Here is a 21,250-nt window from a genome sequence, read left to right on the forward strand (position 1 = left end):
GTGCCCTGGGTTGCTCCTGCTCTCTTCCAGTGGCATGTTAGAGTGATTTCATATGGTTTTCTTCTATAGGATATAAACGTGCTCCTTAAATGCCCTTTGGAAGCCCTGCACAGCACCAGCTCTTGTCATGGTGTAACAGACTCTTGTTCTGCACTGGATGGATGTTTTTAGGACACTGAACCCCACGACCCTCTTCATTTGCCTTTGGAGAAGTAGCAACGACCCTGCTGCTGGCCAGGAAATCAGAAGCAGCATCCACAGTGGTCCTGGCTCCGTCGCCATCTGTTCTTGTCACGCCGCCCAAGCTCCTTCCCCCCTTTTACATGATGGAAGCACCGTACAAGGCTTGTACCCCTGCTGGCTGACAAGCTTCCTCCTCCAGATACATGCAGCACTACCTGGGAACAAGCTACCAGCAGATAACTTGTCTAGCTAGGACTATATCCTTTTTGCCTCTCACAGTACTACGCCTACCGTCCTGTTTTTATTACACTACACAAGCTGTATATGGCTGCATGTTACCTTTTCCAGCCCCAGAGGTGCTGTTCAGTCTGTCACCCTCTCTTTCTACCCTAACACGAGTAAATTATTTGTGACACTTTTTTTTTTTTTTTTTTCCTCAGCTGCAGATGGAAGGAGGGGGTACATTTCCACAGGCAGACGTGAACTGCACATGTGGGAGCGGGCTGTAGATGGTGCTGCTGGCCCAGGAAAGCGAAGCTGGGCTCTATTTGCCGATAAAAAAAGCTCCAATAAAAGCGGTGCTACTTGAGCAAGTCAGCACTGAGAAAACCAAGGCAGCTCAGAGCTCTCGGAGCACCTTGACGGGTAAATCCTGAGCTCTGGTGCCAAAAGCTGATGTGTTGAAAATGGGATGCAGAGAGACAGCGCTGAGGGATGGAGGGCCACCGGGGTGTGCGGGGGGACAAAGTGATCTCCTTCGTCTGGCCTCTGCAGACCCATCCCTGCCCGTGGTGGAGCAGGACAGAGCTGCACCCAGGCCAGGACTTTTTGGGCAAAGGGTAGATGCTCTGGCAAGAGATGTAAGAAGCCACAAGAGATTAGGAATAACTGAACATCAGAGGAATTTCTTCCTAATCCCCAGCCATTGGTTTAAGCCCTGAAGATTTTGATTTCCTCCAAACCTCTTGTTTTTTGTTTGTTTAATGCCGGCTATTATGACCAACTAATCTTGTTAGCCATAAATGCAAGCAATTCTCTTGTGGATTCCTACTAGATTTGTTGGCTAGAGGAAGAAAATCGCAGGCAATTGAATTATCATGGCTTAATGAATTACCACTTCTCTGCTGAGCCCTGGCCACTGGCGATTTACAAGCTCTTAGCCCTTTGCAGTTGCACACTGGAGCTCGGCAGCACTTTTAACTGAGATCTAATCTGCTTTTGCAGAGTGGTAGCATCTCCTACAACGCCAGGTACTGTTTCAACACCAGCCAACCTGCCAGGGAATAAGCCATGATCTGCTCATTCCTGGAGTCATGCTGATGCCTTGCAGCAGTGAGTTTCACAGGTCAATTAGACAGTATTTACCAGCATTAGTACGTTAACACATCTCCGCTGGCCAGGTGCCTCCAGCTTCCCTATAACTTTCTAGCCCAAGAAAGCGAAAGCCAAAGTGACAACACAAAGTGTTGGACTTGGCTGCTGTGACCTGCCAAGAGGTTTTCTGCCCCTAAATGCCTCCCTAATACACTCTCACCGCTTTTCTGTGATGCTTATGGAGCAGCTCTCTGAGCCCTTCGTCTGTCCTGTGCACGGTTCCAGTATTCATGCCACTACAGCAACAGTTTGGGGTGGTTCAGATTGGGTATTTCTGTGTCACATGGCAGGAGGAGCACTAGGTAATGCTGAAACTTTGGGGCTGAGTCCTTATTTAAGGACTGGCAGGACTCCACAAGTCCTGAATAAACACCTTCATCGGTCCCTTAAAGTAAATCAAGAAAACCAGCCCTCCTTGACTCCGTTTCAGGCTTGCAAAAACTTTTTCTTCCTTGCCTTCCCTCTCTTGGAGGAAGTTTATATCAGAATACTGCTGAAATTCAAGATCCCTCATCTGCCTCAAGCCCTAAAACAGAGGCACAAAAGAGGCATTAAAGACACCGAACATGCAAATAATCAAATGTTTTCATATGCAGAAGAACGGTTGCTTTTAGTAACTCATCCTAGAACACGATGGCATTAGAGGTTTTGGAATGAGGGCCTCCCAACAGCATCAATAAAGGGAAAAGGTCCAAAAAGTAAGCTAAACAGTGCTGCTGCCTGAATATAGCCTTTCATTCAGTCGTCCCCACACTGTTTCAGGCTCATTTTAGAGCTTTTTTTTTGATAAATGATGGAATTTGTGTTTTTTGGCTCCCATTCAAGAGTTTATATTTTTGTTCTATAATTTCCTTAAACATTTAATTTCCTACATTAGTTGACGGTCTCTTGCATCTGCCGGAAAATTAGTTCTGGTGCTTCTGTGCCTGCACTGGGAATTTATTTTTATTTTTTTTTTTTTTAGTTTTTGAAGCTGCAGAGAGAGCGAACCCACCCGCAGCCAGATGCTGTGCTGGTATATAGCTTCAGCCTTGCAGATGATGTAGGAAGACACCACAGATAAAGAGATCAGAGTCAAAAGGCTCCGCTGTTAAAGTTGTCAGAGGCTCTTCTATTGTCTTTAGCTGCAATACCATGGCCATCTCCAACATATTTGAATTCAGAGGTGATAACTGCATGGGAAACAGGTGTTTTTTTTCTTGATTTTTTTTTTTTTCCAAATGCTGCCGTTGACCTGTGGAACTCATTGCTGTGAGGTATTGGTGCTGTCCTGAATGGACGGAAGTATTTCTGTAAGATCTCTCCATTCCTCCTTCGCTTTGGTAATCTTGCTTCCCAGTGCTGCCTCTGCAAACAAGGTGTTCCTTGTTTCAGGCCAACCCTCCCTACAATGGTGTAGACAGCACATCTGCAGAGTGGCAATCCTGAAAATGAACACGTGAAAATATTTTTCCTAATGGCATTTAGGAAAAAATGGATTTAGCATGGAGCAAAAAAGGAGACACTCTTCATCACTGGGAGAGAAGCTATGGAAAGGTCTAGCACAGAAGTTGTGTTTGGACATTTCTTGTAGGAGTTGGTGAGGGGACATTGCATCTGTAAATCCTGATTCCCACAGCCCCGAGGAATGACACACGTTGAGAAGCATCCTTTGACTCTCTCGTGTCTTTGCTCATTCAGGTAAACTGGGACAAGAGACTTTTTTGGGAGCCAACCCCCCCTGAGCCCAATGCCACAAACATACACCCTTGTTCTCCTGTAGGATAGGGCAGCATTTGGCCCTGTTGTCCCAGTGGCAGCAAATAACTCCTGACACGCAGCACCTCCTCATCTGTTCGTACTGTGCAGCTGCGGGATAAATCTGCATTGATGCAAAATGACGGGATCTGTCCCAAGTTAGATAAGTTGCACATTATTAAAAAGTTACTGGAAGGCAGAGAAATCATCATTTCCTTGATGCTTGGCTGGAAAGAGAGGCATGTGCTTCAGCCTTTTGCAGAGCAGAGGACTGAGCGTTCTTGGCACTCCAGCAAGGACAAAGAGGTGAAGTCCTGGCCTGACATGGGATTGGACATCCGAATGGGCAGACCTCATAGCAGTGGGACCAGTTGAACCCCCCTGTCAGCAGGTCAGGTGCTTTTTGGCCAGGTGACAGCATTTCTAGAGTTTAGGTCTGGTCAGGCGCATCGGCTCTTGCAAACAATTCTGATTCTAGCAACAATCTGAGCCTGCTGCCATGGTATCCGAGGAAATCTGCTCTGGTTTGAATTAGCATACCATTACAAGAGATAAAGGCGTTCTCCCAGTTGCTATCAGCTGAGGTTTGCTGAAGCAGATGTCTTTCCCTGTCTCTTCCTAAGTAAAAGCTTCCACTGACTGGACCTGAGAATGTGTCGTGTCTCGGTGGGAATGATCTGATGGAAAGCTTAACAAATACTCTTTGTTTATTAAGCCAGCAACATACACAGTGTGTTTGTGGCCACGGAGGATGTGTAGGAATATCTTCCTGCATCCTGGAAATACTGGGAAGAGCAAGACTTGTTTATAAGTGGAGAAAGTGCCTGTTGGAAGGGATGCACGGAGGGCTGTGGGCTCCAGGAAGGAGCTATGTCTGAAGGCAGCAACTTTTGCTGGGTGAAGGCCTGTCTTTGGAACAAAACAGTTGCATTTTGGAAGAGCTAAGCCCAGTGCACCATTTCTGTCCGTCAGCTAGATGCATCCTCGCAGCCTGTAACATGTTGACTCATGAGTTATGGTGGAAACCAAACCTTCCATTACACCAGAAAACAAGTCCACGGTAAACGAAAGGCTCTGATCCTAACTCCGCAGGGTGTGATTGCTCCACATGCCAGGAAACCCACAGGAATGCAACACTGATTTATTTCCAGCCAAGCCCCGGGGACAGCCCTCCACCCCACCAGGAGCTCTGCAAGGGGCTTGGACCAACCTTGGGGCTGAGCTGGCAGAGAGGAGCCCACCTTTGTAAGGTGGCTTTGGCATTAGATATCTTGCCCAAAAGACTTTGGCCTACAGAGAGACCTACAAGCAGCCTGAGAGGAAGCAATGGGCATGCCAGCCTGCATGCCCTGCCCAAAACAGGGCCCATGCCTACAGGAAAACCTCATGCACGGCTCTAGGATGCAGATCATGGGCCTCTGTCCTTCCCCTGTCAAAAGTTCCACTCATTTCCACAGGGTTTTTGATCTGAGCTTAGGCCTCATGGTCCTTTCCTGTCAAAAGCTGGATTTCATCTCCTTCCCTTCTGCACAACGTGCTGGTTGTCTCCTCCATCCCCCTCTTCTTCGTCAGGTTGGGATATTGGGAGAGCTGTGTGTGGTCCTGGCCAGCTCCTGGTCCACGCTTGCTCCAGGAGAAATTAAGGTTTCAAAGGTAAAAAGGGTGTGTATGTGAAGTGGGGCTTATTTTTCTTGATACCAAAAATGTCTGGAAGAATGATGTTTGGCTGGGAAATTCCTGCCCAACCCACAGGTCACCTGAATTCCCAGAAAGGCAATGGCTGGAGAGCACAAAACAATATGTGAGAAAATATCAGACGTGAAAAATGTACAGTAGCAGTTCTTAGGCCAGACACGTTAGAAAAATTAAGATGCACAATCAGTTCTGCCATCCTTTTCTGCCAGGTGATGCAAGATCTGATACTGAGACTAACGCAAAAAAAAAAAAAGTCACAAGGGCCCCTGTACCTCTAGTATTTTTTGTTATTGTCCTGAGTTGAGATTTTTCTCTTTTTCTCAAAAAGTGGATTGCTCTATCTTGTCCCCACTTGCTGCTCTGCTCCTTCATCTCAATATCTGGAAACCTCTGTGAGGCAGGGCTGGGACAAACAACCACAAAAGGAGGACAGATTTTGCAAGAAAAAGTGCTGGGGACATTAGGTGGGATGCACTTCTCCTCACATAACCCTCTAACCTGGATGTTGAGGGTGCCTCCATGGGGTGCCCCAAAGGATGAGAGGTACCTCGAGGTAGTGCATAGGAATGAACCTCCTCTGCTGGGGGTCATTGCTCCTCATGATGGAAAAGCACATGGATGAGTGTGGACTGGATGCCTCACTTTTAATCAGCAAGGCGAGATGAAACCTGCCATCCTCTCCGGGGTTTTGATCTATGCCCAGGAGCTCCAACAGAGCTACATCCATGGCAGGGAGAGGCTACCTTTTCCAGAGCTTAAGTGACAAGATCAAGCTAGAAGCTTAGTCCCCTGAAGATGGTGATGGAGGGAAGAGATGGACAGACTGAGTTCTGCTGTGTAGGTTGAGGTACGGATGTCTTTGGAGTGCTGAAAAACTAAGACACTATTACAGCTGGCTGAGAATTGTCTACGTTTTATGACAAAATATAAACAAAACCAACAATATTGAAATGAAATATTTGGGCTCAGCTGTGCTCAACTTTTATGTATGCTCAGCTCACACAGGATGGAGACCTGGTAGCTAATTCTCTTACATAGACCAAGCCCTTAGCTGGACTACATATCCCATGATGAATTACTGCCTTTTGCCTTGTTGCATTTCTATGTTTTGCCATAGGACCCACTAATTTATTTTGGGGTGGGAAGTCACAAACATGCTGAGGCTTGTCTACTAAGGAGGCTGGGACCATCAGGCATGTGCCTGGTGACCTCTCAGCAGCTCATCCAGGTGCAAGATCAAGTCTGAAACACGTCAAAATGACATATAAATTATTGCTTCCCAGAACAATTTATTCTATGAAAAACATTTTGATATTTCAACATTTTGTCCCAAGTCATAACGGAAACAAATACTGAAATATTGGAAATTCCTGTGGGACGAAATTCCTGTGAAGTTCATTTTTGCACTTAGTGAAAGTAAATACAAAAATGTCTTGTGGGTGATTTCTTGTTTTTGCTCCCTTAATTAAAGTTTCCTGATTTTTTTTTCCATGGTGTCAGGGCCAGTTTAAAGTGCTTATTCCTTTCAAGAGCCATTGCACACAAATAGGCCTTGAGATGTCTCCATAGTGGGGAGGGAGATGTACATGGAAATCCAGATTTCTAGTGAGGGTAGTCCAAGGGTGGGTAGCAAAATCTCCTTCTTGCTCAGTTATGGGCACCTCTTTGCAGAGCACTGATTGTTGCTGTGGTTTGCTTGCTGCTTTGCATCAATGGGATACTGTCAGGAAGAAACAAAGATATGCACTTTTTATTCATTTTCTTCCTGGCATATATAAAATGTGCAGCTTTGTTGGAAACCTTTTCGGTTTATTTTAATAGCAGTGTGGGACGTCAGGAAACATTCAGATTTCAAGCCTTGCACAGTGGCAGAATTCACATTTCAATTAGGTTTGCAGGAAGGCTTCCTTTAGCCAGCAAGGTGCTCACCAGTGCTAGTGTTCCTCTGCAGGAACAGCGTTCCTCTTCCTTGTCCTCCCCTCATCCCTAGCTCAAGTTACCATGGCTAGAAAGTTTATTGCTACCTTGTTTGGCAAGGGTTTGATGCCAGTCTAGGGTTTTACAAAACAACTGGCATTTTTGGAAGACTTGGCCCATCTGCATCCTGAGTTTCTTAGCCTGAGGTCCAAAATATAATTTTTGCTCTTCTTCAGTGGTCTACACAAAGATTACTGAGTTATGATGTCAGCTCTTTCTCCAGAATTTGCCTTTTCACAGAATCCCAGAACAGTTGAGGTTGAAAGGGATCTCTGGAAGTCATCTGGTTGAACCCCCTGCTTAAGCAGGGCCATGTAGAACTGCCAAGGGCACTTAACATCTTTGGTGTGTTTGGAGTTTGCAGGTGGCCTCTGAAGGGGGTAAAGTTTGGGGGGCCTGTGCAATCAGGGTGGATCACTGCTGTATGGGTCCCCTGCTTTTGCCACTCTTCCAGCATCAGAGTTTCCCAGCATCGATGAGCATTTCCCAGCCGGAGCAATTTAGGACGGTTGTCACTCAACACAAATGAACTGTTATCTTGAGCACAAACTATTCCCTAGCATTTCCAGCACATTAGGAACCTGCTTATTATGTTTGTCTTTGGAAAGGAAAATATCACATACAAGAACAAAGCCCCACGCTCATAACAACTGCAGGGTATCAGCACAATATTTACAATGTGGTGAGCATGGGGAGACACAGAGGGGAATGAACTCAAGGCTCTTTGTACATCCACTGGGGCCATGGCCCCACACCAGCACGGGTCCAGAGAGGTGATGTTCCCAAGCGACTTTGAATCCACTTGCAGAAACAGATTCTCTTGAAAATTGCTGTGCTTCCTGTGTATCTAATTTGGGATTAGCGGGCCAATACTGTGGTAATTTGAGCAAGTGGTTTTGGCTGTACGGCCCTCTGAGTGAATTGGGGTGGCTCCAGAAGGCACAGCTGCTTTCGAGTCCTTCTCTGCAGATTGATGTGGGTATGCTGCTCCTCAGGTGGCTGTGACCACCATCAAACTGGCCACTGCAGAGAAGCTATTTAGGGCAGCAGTTAGGAGAACGATGTGTCTGAGACACAGAAACAAGCCAGGGAGTCCTTTTTGCAGGGGCAATGCAGGGGCAATGCCTGCTGGCAGGGGGTGGATGGCTTACGGTGATGTCTGCAGCCATGGTTTGACAGCAACTGATAGGATGCCTCAGCACTTTTATTAGCCAAAGCAGCAAATTCAGTATAAATATCCCCATCCCACTGCCACTTTAGCTTCCTACAATAATCCTTCCCATCTACATCAGTGGTGAGTTTATACATGTCTGTTTTGAGGCCTTCGCATCTTAGGGGAAGTTAGCCATAGGAAATGTCAGGTAGTAAACAATGTTTAGTCATTTGGGATTATTGCCACTGCATGGCAAACTGACTTGAGGTAGAGACTTACCAAGTTATTGGACTTTTTTCACCCTTGGTCCCCATTCAAATGAAACGTGGGGAGTTATTTTAATACAACATGTACTACTAATCCACAGCAGCAGTGCTCTGTCAATGTAAGGGTATAAAAATACTGTATTTCTCAGCTGTTGCCCAATTTTCCACAAAATAATTAAACTTCTCTAAAATTTAATGTGCATGGAGAGATTTCAGGCCCAGCTTAGGTGTGGTGGGACCAGGAGGGCAGATCTTATAAGTGAGTGATCACAAGCAAGGCTGCATGCCCTGATAGTACCCTCGCATGTACCTGAGCTCATTGCTGCCATGGTCCAGCCTGCACATCATGATTGAATTGAGGAGAAATAATGCCAGCAGTGCTAATATTGATGCTACATAACGTTTCAGAGAATGGACATATTGCAGAGGAGTTGACTGGATTAAAAGAGATCACATAGATATGCTCTTAGAGATGTTTGTTTCTATGACTTTCTGAAGACTACAAGAAATCAGGTTGCAATGTGCTCGCCGGGCACAAAAACAGTAAGCAGTCTGAGCATCAGAGCAACACACACAGTGCATGAGTATGAGGAACGGAGAAGTGACTTTTAAGTTGGATGGAAGTTGTGAAATATTGGTATGTTGAGCATGAAAAACTCATCAGCAAATTCAGACTCCGGGGTGGGGGATGGCTGATATGGCAAATAAAGCCTTGCGAGCACACTTTAAGAGGTGCATGCACGGGAAGCTGCCAGGCAGGGTGGGAGAAAACAACCAGCAGGAGCTGTGGCTGTCTGCAGGGTTTTCCCAAGGGGACCAGACAGTCGGGAGGCTGACGGTGAAGTCCCCACAGCCCTGCTTGTGCAAGCCTGTCCCTGTGGGCAGATTTGGGTTCTGATCTGGAAATCATAGGTTGCCCCTGTGTCTGTTCCCCCATGCTCACAGCTACGTGTGCATGGCCGGGTGTCATGATCAAATGCATGGAATTGCCCTGGAAAGGCGTTTTCCTCTGCTGTGTACAGACATGCCCAGTGCAACAGCGTTTGGGGCTATATATACTGATTGAAATAAAGAGTGAGGAAAGCAAAGCTGACATTGATGATGGTTAAAAAAACTTTTTTTTTTTTTGGCAAGAAAAGAAAAAGTCTTCTAACATATCTACTTCTCCCTCAGGCATTGAGGAATTTGCTCCCTGCTTCATTTGCTTCCCTGCTGTGCTCTGGTGCATGATTCAGAGCAGACCTGCCCTGCCATGTATGCTTCACACCACTTCAACCCGACAGACTGAACAGTGATGGAACCAACTCCAGGAGAGGCTGTCCTACCTGGGGAGATATTTCTGCAGGGCTGCAAAGCTCTGCATTATCCCCCAGGTTAGATTTGGCTTTGAAAAGCCACCCACTGCCTCATAAAGGCTGCGCCAAGTATGCATGAGCATCCTCCAGCTGGAGACACTTCCTGGGTTCCTGGTTTTCACCATAAGAAACCTCCACGTGAATCTCCCCCAGGAGCAGGCTTGTCTTGCAGAGTCAGCCTGTGTCTGCTTCTTCCTTGACTTCTTCTGCTGGTGGGATTTATGGTGTTGGTACCCCACAGGAAGTGGAGAAAAGCTGTAATTTTTTCATGGTGCAAGGCACTGTACAAATGCAGAATGCAGGAAAACAAGAAGAGGCCAGCTGGTGCTGAGCTGGGTGAATCAGCAACCACTCGCATTTTTCTTGTATTTATTTTTATCATAGAGAAGGTTTTTTTTGTTCCTGAGTCAGGGGGAGACTGTCTAAAGTACTGCTGGTATTCGCTTCACTACCTTCCTGTGAGTGTAAATCTTCCCTTCTCCTTTCTCTCTATGGGGGCAAAACATCCAGTAAATCCCCTTTTTCAAACCAGAGATCAGATATATCAGCAGGCACAAAATGAATTGTGAATTGATTTTAGATCTCCGCCTCTGCAGGGGGCTCTAGGTCTGCTAAACTTTCACACTTGATAGCTGAAATCTGCTTGTGATTAAAGGGGAAAATGAAAAGCAGACGGCCGAGGTGAAAGGTGCAGATTGCTCTGTTTTGCTGCCTGGGTTGGTACGTCAGGCTGCAGCGCCGTGGAAGGGCAGTGCCTGACATGCAAACCCAGGGCAACCAAGTCAGGTGGAGATGCCATGACTTCACTTCAATGATTGCCTCAAACTCTGGTTCCCATATGCTAAACTTTGGAGAATACTGCAGCAATTGCACAGACAGTGCCTTATATCTCCAAATTCACTGTATTTTGCAAATACCCAGTGCTAGCGGCCCTGGAACAAACCCTATATGCCTAGGGAAGGACTTGGCTGGCAGCAGCCACCTTTTGTGGGGCCTGAGACATCTCAGCAAGAAGGAAACACCATCCCCAGCAGGTGGTTAGAAGTAGCATGACGGCAGGAAACCTGCAGGGAAGGAAGCAAGGAGGGTGGCATTTGGTGATGAAGCAGCCACACATGCAAACCCCAACATGTCTGATATGGGCAGCATGAGTTTTGTTTGTCTGTTCAATGGAAAGAAGGGACCAAGTCAGGAAGAAAATGCCACTGTAGAGAAACTCAAAAATTTCTTTCATATTTCAGAGAATAAAGGGACCATGTCTTCAAGACAATGTTGATGAAGAGCCATATTCAAGTTGTCTAGCTACAGGGTGCAGCTTTAGAATCATAGTACCTTCTCTGTACAGGGAGCTATGGCAAGAAAGCTGAGTAATAAGTGTCCTGAATTGCTCATCGCTACCCGAATTTTAGCTAAGTTGATAAATACCTACTGGAAAATGTGGCCTGAAGCCTGATTTGTACACTGTTCAAACTGGTTTCACAGATGGAGAAGAATGAAGCAGAAGAAAGCAATGAACTGGAGAGTAATGCATACCCATGAACTGAAGCTACTTCAGGACGAGCTACCTGAGACCCTGAGACTGCAGAGAGGTGCTCTTGTACCTGGTGAATCGGCTGAAGCACCAGCATTGGTAAACAGAGGTGGAGAGGTGGCTCCAACCTTCGCTTACTTCTTTCCAAACCCTTCCTCTTGGCTCCCTTCTCTCACTTTGGCCATGGGCTGAGATCACATCAGGACTTACGCTCCACATGGGCTCAGGCACTGCTTCTCAGCACTACAGACTTCAAACCAGGAGTTAAGGAGTCCCTCCTATCTGTCCCCATTTCAAGGCTTATCACATCTCTGAAGCAGCATCTCCAGCCTGGGGGAAGAGGGACAGGCCAAAACACAAGGGTGGGGGGGACATGCGAAGTTTAGATTGGACAGGCAAAGTGAACCTTTGCCTTGACTTTTGTGCTAGGCATCTATTGCCAAAAGGGATGAATAATGTTTATGTGTGAATTATCAACACAGTGAATCCCTGAAGCAACAAGTTGCTCCCCGCTGGCTGGTGAATGTTTTCACAGTGGCTTGCAGCTGGGCGCAGCACCCCTGGAGCAGTGCTAAAGACAGGCAGAGCTTTAAGCTGGTTAGAAATCGTCACCAGTGAGCTCTTGTGGTGACACAGGACCTCTCTCTAGCTCTCTTTTTCAGCTGGGGGGGCATGCTAAGCATGTTGTGCTGCTGTTTTCACAGGCTCTCTGATGTGCACATCCTGAGAGATCCTACCACAGGGGTCAGACAGACACTTTGTTCAAGTCTGTAGATGAAGTGGTGAGAAATTATTAAGAGGATTAGCTGCTGGTCCAAATACATGTCTGCTGGAGCAGCCAAAATACCGCTAGACGCAGGGAGAAAAAAATGTGTTAGTTCATACTCTTCCTTTTGTATTGTCTATGGTTTCATAATTGAGGAACTCAGAGTTCATGGGGGAGCTAAACCAGTGCAGCAGCAATAAGGGTTGATTCCTGTATCAGACTCCTGAAAGGAAAGAAAGCCAGGCATGTTATCAAAACATGCTTTTAAAGCCATGCAAGTTATCAAAAAGAGCCAAATCCTGACAAGAACCCCAAAGGGTGAGGCCAGGCCCCGCCCCCACCAGGGGGCCCGGCAGCCATTTTAGGGAGGGCTGAACTGAACTGATCTGCCATTTTCTGAGGCCATGAAAATACAAGCTGAAAGGATGTTTTGGCTGGACTGGGAGACGTCCCTGGCCTCCTAGAAGAGGCTTCAGCACTTCTTTTGCCCACCTTTCTGCCATCCTGGTGCAATCTCCCCCTTCAGGCCCTGGGATATATTTGGTCAGGACCTTGCCCCTTAGCCCAGCAATGTTCCTCTGAAGCCTTTTACTTCTGAGTCAGTCTGTATTTCTTCTTGTTTTACGTGATATACAGCCAAAGGTGTAATTTATTCAAGTTCCTGCAGTGGTTCTTGCCAGAATAAAGAGAAGTAAGAGCTGTCCAGTTGCTTGACTGCTCACTACAGGCCTGGGACCCCAGATGTGCATTCCCTTAAGGACAAGTGGAGATATTTAGATTCCACGTTTAGTTTAACCTGTGGCTACAAAAGAATAATAATTCAGATCTAGACCGGCTGACACTCCAGAATTCAGGACTATGAAAATCTAAAGTGTTTGTTTCTTAATTGTGCTTTGCCTACATATGAAGCTGAGCAGTGAACATAAATTACAGGAGAAAATTGATTTGGACATTAGAAACAGTAGAAAGGCAAGGAAACACTGATGGTGTTAGCTGTGGGATCTGCTATGGGGATCTGTGGGAATGGGTTTAGATCTCATCTTGAGGCAACAGAAGGTGCTATAGGTTCCTGGGATTGTTTTCAACCATTTTCTATGATTCTGTGCCAAATTTTCCCTGGGTGCAAATTTTTTCTCTACTTCTGGTCCTAGTGATTCTGTTATTCTCTCTTGACATAACATAGGCTGAGGCAGTTACTTTCGTAGGAAGGTGAAAATATCTCCATATGTTAATCTGTAGTCCTGAATTCCTTTGAGATGACCATAATGATATAAGTACAGCTATGATTTACTATCCTCTGTGCTTAACACATAGATGTCCCACTGTACTCTTTGTTTGGAGTTCATTCACGCCATGCCCATGCATCACTTGCTGCTAACAAACTTGTTGATTCTGGATTTGGATTCACAATGTTCAAGGGATCTGCTGTCTTTGCAGCCTCGTACAGTTTTCTTCATCAGCCCTTTGACTCCCTCTGGATTTATTTTGTGGATATAAATAAAGCTTATTCTGCAGTTCTTTTCAGTGAGCTAAATATAAGTGGGGAGAAAAAGCAACAGACTTAGAAGCACAGAGAATGCAAGAAAAAACCTCTCGCTGAATTGTCAGGACTCCTCTGTTTTTATACCAAAGCTCTGCTTGTCTGAACTCATGACCATTACTCTGATCATGATGGGAACAGGCTACATGTTCCAAGTGTATCAGAATTAATGATCAGCTTCTGCAAAAAGATGGACACTATTTCTTAGTCTTAGCCCGGCTGGTGCAAAGTTGTTTTCCAGCATATGGGGTGTTTTTATGAATCTGTGAGTAATGTGATGTCTGTCAGAATTATTTGTATTATCACTATTAATTGTAGCTACCCAACTGCCATTTTAACTGTCTGATGGGATGCAGCAATATCTTTGCGACGTGAGATCATGACAGCTATGGAAAGGTGGAGGAGAAAAGTTTCCAGATCTCATGAAAAAAACACTGGGATTAATCCTCATCCTGCTGAAGTCAGATTTCAAATGATCTAATGTCCACATAGGCCTTCCTTCAAGTCCATAGGACTTTCCTGGATCTACAAATGTTCATTTTCCAGTACTGAGCTATATTCAATCCTTGGGTGTCCAGAGAGAGACTTTGCAAGACAATAATTGTTTAAAAATTTCCAAGTAATGGTATTTGGAATCTCCTCCTTATCCTGAAAAACAAAACAAAACAAAAACAAAACTGTTTAATCAAAAGGAAGAATGGAATTAAAATGATAAGGATGAAATGACTCTTCAGCAGCTCATGTAGGGTATAATTTGTTGCTTGGCTCAGCCTGGTTCAGTGAACTCTCCTGCATTCAATCGTTCAGTAAGTTCTGAGTATTTAGAGCAGCTTTGCAGCGTTTCCTAGCTAGAGCAGTGCAAAGGTTTAAACCGATAAGTAGAAGTACCTGAGGCTTTCTTTTCTGCTTTTCCTACTCACACTCAGAGAGAGGGTGTGAAGGATAGAAGGCAAACTTGGACGTTTGAATTTCTCTCCTGGAACGATGCTGTTTAAAAATTTGCTTAATCTTATCAGTCTGGCAGGACTGTTCTGTATGTGTGTGTATTCCCTTACACAATTAGAGGAAACAGCCAGAGTGGTGGAAACTCTGACGTGGTCACACCAGAAATGGTCAGTGGCTGAACAGCCATAAAAGACCACCCCACAATTCCCCTCTGTCTGGCTTCTTGCATTCATCACCAATTGCAGGCAGGGTTTAAAGGTGATCCTTACTCTCTGCCCAAAGCAGGGGAAAGTTATGGCTTTCTCTGACTTCATTGGGAAACTGCTGGGTCCATCTGCAGAAGCACCACCTGGATGCTCCCTTCACCTGAGTGTCCAGGACCCTGATACTATCCTCCAAAATGAAGGCCCTTATAAGCCTGAAATGTGATAATCCAGTGTAAAAAGATGAGACTAGTTTGTAGGGTAAAAAAAAATTATTAGATTATCTAGACTGAAAAATATTGGCGAGCTGTGGGACACACAGGTCCGTTTTCAGGGCAGATATGAAGAAAGACTTAAATTCCCTCAAAATGTCCTAGGTAAGCTGTAGAAGAAGGGCCTTGTGCCCTGCAAGCTGATGTCTATTTCCAGCTTTAGCAGTTAATACCTCTCTGAAGTTTGCCCACCGCTGTCTGTGACAACCAATACATGGGGAAACTAACATGTCTTGATAACTGGGGAGGTGCATGTGCGCACCCCCAGCAGACAGTGACAAATTTAAGCAAGCAGAGACCTCGATGAAAGCACACTGGGGGAAATGAAGAATAACAGTATTCATTGCTTCGAGGGAACCTGGCAGGATGGGCAGTTCCCCTCGTATTTTGGCACTCCTGTTTCTGATCTGGGGACCCTAAGAACTGAGGGGAAAAGAAAGAAGGGGAGAGGAAAGAAAAAAAAAAACCTTGTTATTCAGACTTTTTTAAACCCCCATCAAAGGGTTGGTTTGCGTTTTGGACATGTCTCAATGTAGGTTGTCATTAGTGACTGACTAGCTATATTTGAATAGATACAAGTGACAACTCAGAGCCTTTTCCCAGCCTTTTTTCTTTTAGTCTGGTATGTGGAAAAAAAAAAAAAAGGTTCATTGCATTCTAAACTACATCTGCAGATGGTGTGTGCTCCTTGGCTCTAGCTGGGGCTCGAAGTGAAACACCACAAAATGCCTATTGTTGCTACCGCATTCTGCCCTGCTCTGGTAAGAAGCTCTGTGTGCTCTCAGCAGATTTGGATCCTGGTTCCTGTCCCTGATGTTTTCATATGAACTTTTTGGGATGGCATGCCAAACTTTCTGAGGTTTGCCAGTTTCTGATTATAGGCTGGTTCTTGGGAACGGGAAAAAGGCCATGGTACCAATTCTCATCCTGCCCCAAATGTAGGCCGCATCCCAGGACCACTGAGGTCAGCAGATCAGTAACAGTGGTTGTCAGAGGGAGTCTGAAACCACAGTAACTCCACTGAAGCCCTTGGAAGGTGGATAGAGTTCGCTGCTGTTACACTTCCAATAAGTAAGGAATTTTGATCCCCAGAGACATTTGAGTCCCTGATTCCCAGTGGTTTCTTAGCAGGTTAGGAGCTGTACAAATAATTTTTAACTGTGAGTCCAGAGCCTCAGGATGTTCGTATCTACCTAACATTATTTGTGTTATTGCTGTGTACTGAGGTCCTGGCTGGAACCTGGGCTCTTTGAAATAGAGAGAGACATACAGGCTGGGATTTATCTGTCCATGTGCTGATACGTACAGTGTGGGTGCCTGCTTTGGAGCTATGGGCTATGGAAACAGTACAGTCAATAGAGTCAATAAGGAGTGGGATATCATGAAATAGTCACCTAAAACTGATCTCCTAAGAAGGTCTGTCTCTTTTTCCTTCATTAACTGACAGCTGTGTCATAGATGTCTAAATTTAGGTAGGAGGTGTGCCATCTAGAATGGGAGGCAATATCTCCTTCAGAGAAGATGTGCTGTTAGTCAAGACAGCTTGGGCTGGGAAGTGAAATGCAGATGCAGTGAATTTTAGTTACTTAGGTACTTTTAGACTGTTTTTACTATGTTGACTCTCAGGTTTGCCATCAGCTCCCCTGCTGCTTCTCCCAGTGGTGAATCTCTTATTCATACAAGGGCCTGGTCTGCTTTAAACTGAAGTCTTTAAAAATGAGGTATCCAGAGTCATTAGTCAGTCCTGAAGTCCTGGTCTACCTGGTTTTCCTCTCTGATCCTCTTCCCCTCTCTCTTCTCACTCTTTCAAGCTCAGTTGTTTTGGTTACAAGAAGTACATTTCTTTCTTGCAGCCTTTGTCCAAAATACTTTCATCCTAGCAGGACACTTTTTGCTATCTTCCATCATCTTTGGAGCAGATCAACATGTTTTGGAAACCTAATTCTCCAGTGGTAGGGAAGTGGTATTTCTCACCTGAGCTCAGTAGTGTTTTAGACCAGCTGAGGCTACAGCTTTTCATGTTCTGTGATGTGCTTCGATCAAAGGCGGGAAAGCATGAAAATGTTTGCTGAATTTTGTTTTATGGATCAGAGGAGGCTTTTCACTCCTTCATGAGTTGTTCGGGACTTAAAAAACAAGCCCCCAGTCCTTGCATATTCAGTTCAGATGCTGACAGAGCAGATGGTGAGAGAGTATTTTCTCTTCAGCCTCTCCATGTGCACTCACGCAGTTTAGCGCAAGAGGCCTTGATCCCGCCTGGGCCTGTGGCCATTCCTGCAGTACACATGCTAGATGATAGCACATTTTCTTTTCTCATGTCAAACGCTGGGTGTGTTTCCATCCCTTAGATAAACTTTATGGTGTTTCTATTTCCCTTTCCCCCATGGTACTGATTATCCCAGAAATAGATAGGAGCTGGAAAGCTCTGTTCTGGATCCTGTGTTGCATCTGGCATTGTGACTGGATCCATTTTTGGGGCTGTGATAATTTCGTGTTTGCCCTTGTGCCAAGACTCTTCTGTTTTTAAGTTTTATTATTTTTTCCCTCCGTGAATTGTATAGATTTTTCGTCAAGTGTTTCTTGTTTGAATCATCTTGTTCTCTTCTTCTTTTTATCTTTCCACTTCTCCATCTCCTTGACTTTCTTATTCTTTGTCTTTTGCTGGGTCGCTCACCCTGTCTCACAGCACTGAGCTGAGACCCCCGGAGGTGTAACACAGCAGCAGTGGGGCACGATGTTCTTCAGAGACTAAAAGAGGGCAAAAGTCTTTAAGCTTAGCCCTGCCTGAAGAGAAGCTTAAACCCTGGATGAGATACTCGTTTATCACGCGTGATCTTGTCACTCTGCCATTATTCTGGAAGGGTGTGAAACTTCGGCAGAAGGAGGATATATATTGAGTTGATACAGAAAGCTTTGGTGTCCTTCTGGGAAGAACAACACTTCAGTGTTGGTTCTTCTACCCGAACAAGTATGAAACATATCTCCCAGGCTGTGGCCCAAGCTGTAGGTGGTAGCTGACTTTGGTATGTCTGAATCCTGAGCAGAAAGACTTTGTGTGTGGCGCCTCCCTGAAGGGATGTCAGGGAGAAAAGAGCTTCTGCCTGAGGCAGGGACACTGACCATCCTGGGCAGCTAACAGCAACATAAATGCGTGGCCTGCCACCCTTGGAAATAGTGAGACCACTTCAGCTTTTCCTTTTGAGATGTTTGTAGGGCAAACTCCTCGGGAAGGTGGTGCAGGAATTTCTAGAGTGTCTCACCATTTAGGAGCAGATAATTACTTTTGTGTGAATGATTTAAGATGTTTGAGTTTTTCCAGATGCTCCTTAGGTATCTGGAGAGTTACATCTCTCCTTCTCCTGCCTGTTCCCATGGGGAGGTAACTTCAGTGTCCGAGGAGTCTGCTACTTTGGAAACTCCATAAATATGAACCTGGGACATCTCTTGCCAGGGGAGGCAGGATCTTCTCCATCATTTGTAAAGCTCTTTCAGATCCTTGAGATGCAGTTATTGTTTTGACCTTATTGTGAAATCTCACGGGTCATGACTCAAGAAATAATTGTCCATATGGAAATAAGGACAGGACTATTGAGCATTATAGTCATAACACTTTAAAGACTAGATAAACAAGTGCTATGGGAAGGACATAAACTTTTGTTTCAGGGCAACGCTATTGTGGGTCAGGAAGTAATTCTCCTTTCAGACCATTTATTCTGTAACTGATGGCTGCAACAGAGGCTGGACACTGTCAGAATCAATATCCCACAGCAGAGGCACCTCTGTTTGTTTGTTACTTCCAAGTTTTGCAATGAATTCACTGGGATAAACAATCTTTTGTTTTGCTCTTGCAAATTTAACCACCTCCCCACCTCTTGTATTCCCATACTTTATTTCCTTCTTGGCACTAATTACTTGCTTTCAGTCAGCATGTTTCTGCTTTCCAAGCCTGTAAGCCATGATCTGGGGGGCACAGTCACATTTACATCCCTTCGCAGATGGCCCGTTTCTAGCACTGTCAGTCCTTGGGGTTTGTTTTTTGCTCTCTTTATACTCAGGGACAGACACTACTCAGTAGGTCTTTGTGATTCTAATCTTTTTTTTTTTTTTTTTTTTTTGTACAGTTTGAGGAGCAATGAACTTGAAAAACAAGATCCCTTTCTCTGGGGAGAGAAGGCACCTGAATTTTGGCCTGTCTTTACCACCCACTAAGGATGTGCGTGACAGTTTAGAGAGGGCTGAGAGCAGTGTATTCGTCGTCATTGTAATGCCCTTTGTTGTTTCCATATAGTTCCCATTTCTGCAGACACCATCTGTTTGTTGGGATTTTTTTTTTTTCTGCCTCGTCATTGCAGGCTTCAGGAAATGCCATCTTGCCAGGTGGCATCACTATTTGCTACTGCTACAGCAGCTCTAGAAGCAGGTGCAGTTTGTGGCATAATGTCGCTTTGTGCCAACCCATTACAAGCCATGGCCCTTTCAGGGACTTGGATGGGGTTATTGCTTTAGCTCAGTTCCATTCGAGACGTGGGCATTGCATCTGAAGTGCCACTGGCAGCTGACTTCTCACTTTGATTTATGCTAACCTTAGAGCTGCTGTTAATTGCATGCATGTTCTTGTATTCAGAAAGCTTACGCAGTAGCCAGGGAGCAGGGATGTCTTCATGCAGCACTGAGAGGATGAATTGCTCATTTTGATGAGCATCTCAGACACTTTGGGGCATGTGAAAAGGCCTGCCTGTGTGCTTCTTCTTGTGACAGCAGAAAGGCTGGTGGAAGAAGAATTGATAATGCTGCAGCTCTGCTCTCCAAGACTTTCTGAACTGATTTGTGGATATTTCATCAGCCAAAATAGTACGTGCAGAGCAATGGTTTTATATAGTGTGATTCTGTGGCTCATTAAATGAGTTGGATGACCAGCTGAGGCTTGTTGTCTTCTTGGTATCTCTTACAAGTAGTGCAAGGGGGAAGTGGTCAATACACAGTTTATCTTGGCAGCTTCATCTACCTGCTTCAACTGAACCCACGGAGCCACATCAGAGTGCACAAGAAATGGTCAGAAATTCTCCTCATACTGGTGCCTCCTCTCTGAGGGCCCAGAAGATGTTTTGTAGCTGTTTTACATGTGAATATGTGTTCTGGAATAGGCAGTGAAATTCTAAGCTACCAGGCATTTCATATTTTAGATAACACCTCTCCAAACAATTCATTAGACTCTTGTTGACTTGTTCATTTTTATGCACTTCAAGGAGAAGATTGCATACAGCCAGGAGATTAAAGAAGATGGGAAAGGAGAAGCTGGTGCCAACGCAGGGTGATACTGTGTTACAAGTCCTTGCATAGCAATGTGCTCTTTTCTGCAGCTGCTCAAAGAAAATTTATAAGGAAATATGAAGAACACAGGCAGTGTTCAGAAATGAAGTGGGAACAGTGCAAATGAGATTCCTTTTGAATTGCCTACAGATGCTCAGGTGAAGAGAATGGGAAGAGCTTCTCACTGGGTGAAAATCAAACACCAAGGAATCATAGGTAGAAAATCAGTGCTTTCTCTCTTATTCTGTTGTCTGCCTTTGCACATCCTTCCCACTATTTGCAAAGTACAGTTAAAGTTCAGTGCTGTGATGTAAGTGACAGGAGATCTTAATAAGATCAGTTATTCCTAATAATACATGGTCCACTAAAGCTAGGAAATCTTATGACTGGACCAGAGAGCCTTTCCATCTCCATCCCAAAATGAAGTCAAGCAGAATTTGGTGTTGTGTTTGCAACTCATCCTCAATTGCAAGGACAGTCAGGACAACTTACATCTGCTTTGCTCCTACTGCCCTGCTGCAGACATCACAAATGCCAAAGCTGGTGCTCTCCTCCCTCCCCGCCTTGAAGCAAAGCTGAGGTCTTCTCTGACATTCCCTCAGCCCGTCGGCAGGAGCTCTCAGCTCTTAGCCTCATTTGTCACGCTCAGTGCAGCTTTTCCATAGGCAAATGAATACCAGATTGCTGGAGGAAGTTGCGCTCTTTTGCCCGGCCCCAAGTGACGAGGTGAGTGTGTAGCAAACTCCCAGAGGCTGCTTTTGTGTTCCACATATCAGATTGATCTCCTGCAATGAGCACCTGGGCTGGACTCCCTGAAGCCATTAAACTTGGAAGGCAATGCACTAAAGTTCCCCAGAAACCGTCTCTTCTGTCACTGTCAAGAACATCCTTCCAGTCCCTTGCGGGTGCCAGGGAAGCTGTAAACATGGAATCTGTTACAGTC

General features: G+C 45.3%; 1 long non-coding RNA gene across 1 annotated transcript; it reads left to right on the top strand.

The window, feature by feature from the left end:
* Nucleotides 1–432: 432 nt before the first annotated feature.
* On the top strand, nt 433–20,857 carry LOC125185056 (uncharacterized). The gene is made up of 4 exons (XR_010830939.1): nt 433–828; nt 9,559–9,758; nt 11,223–11,370; nt 19,119–20,857. It is a non-coding gene; the product is annotated as an uncharacterized lncRNA (long non-coding RNA).
* Nucleotides 20,858–21,250: the final 393 nt, after the last annotated feature.

The sequence above is a fragment of the Anser cygnoides genome, chromosome 4 (genome assembly GCF_040182565.1).
Source record: "Anser cygnoides isolate HZ-2024a breed goose chromosome 4, Taihu_goose_T2T_genome, whole genome shotgun sequence".
NCBI lineage: Eukaryota > Metazoa > Chordata > Aves > Anseriformes > Anatidae > Anser > Anser cygnoides.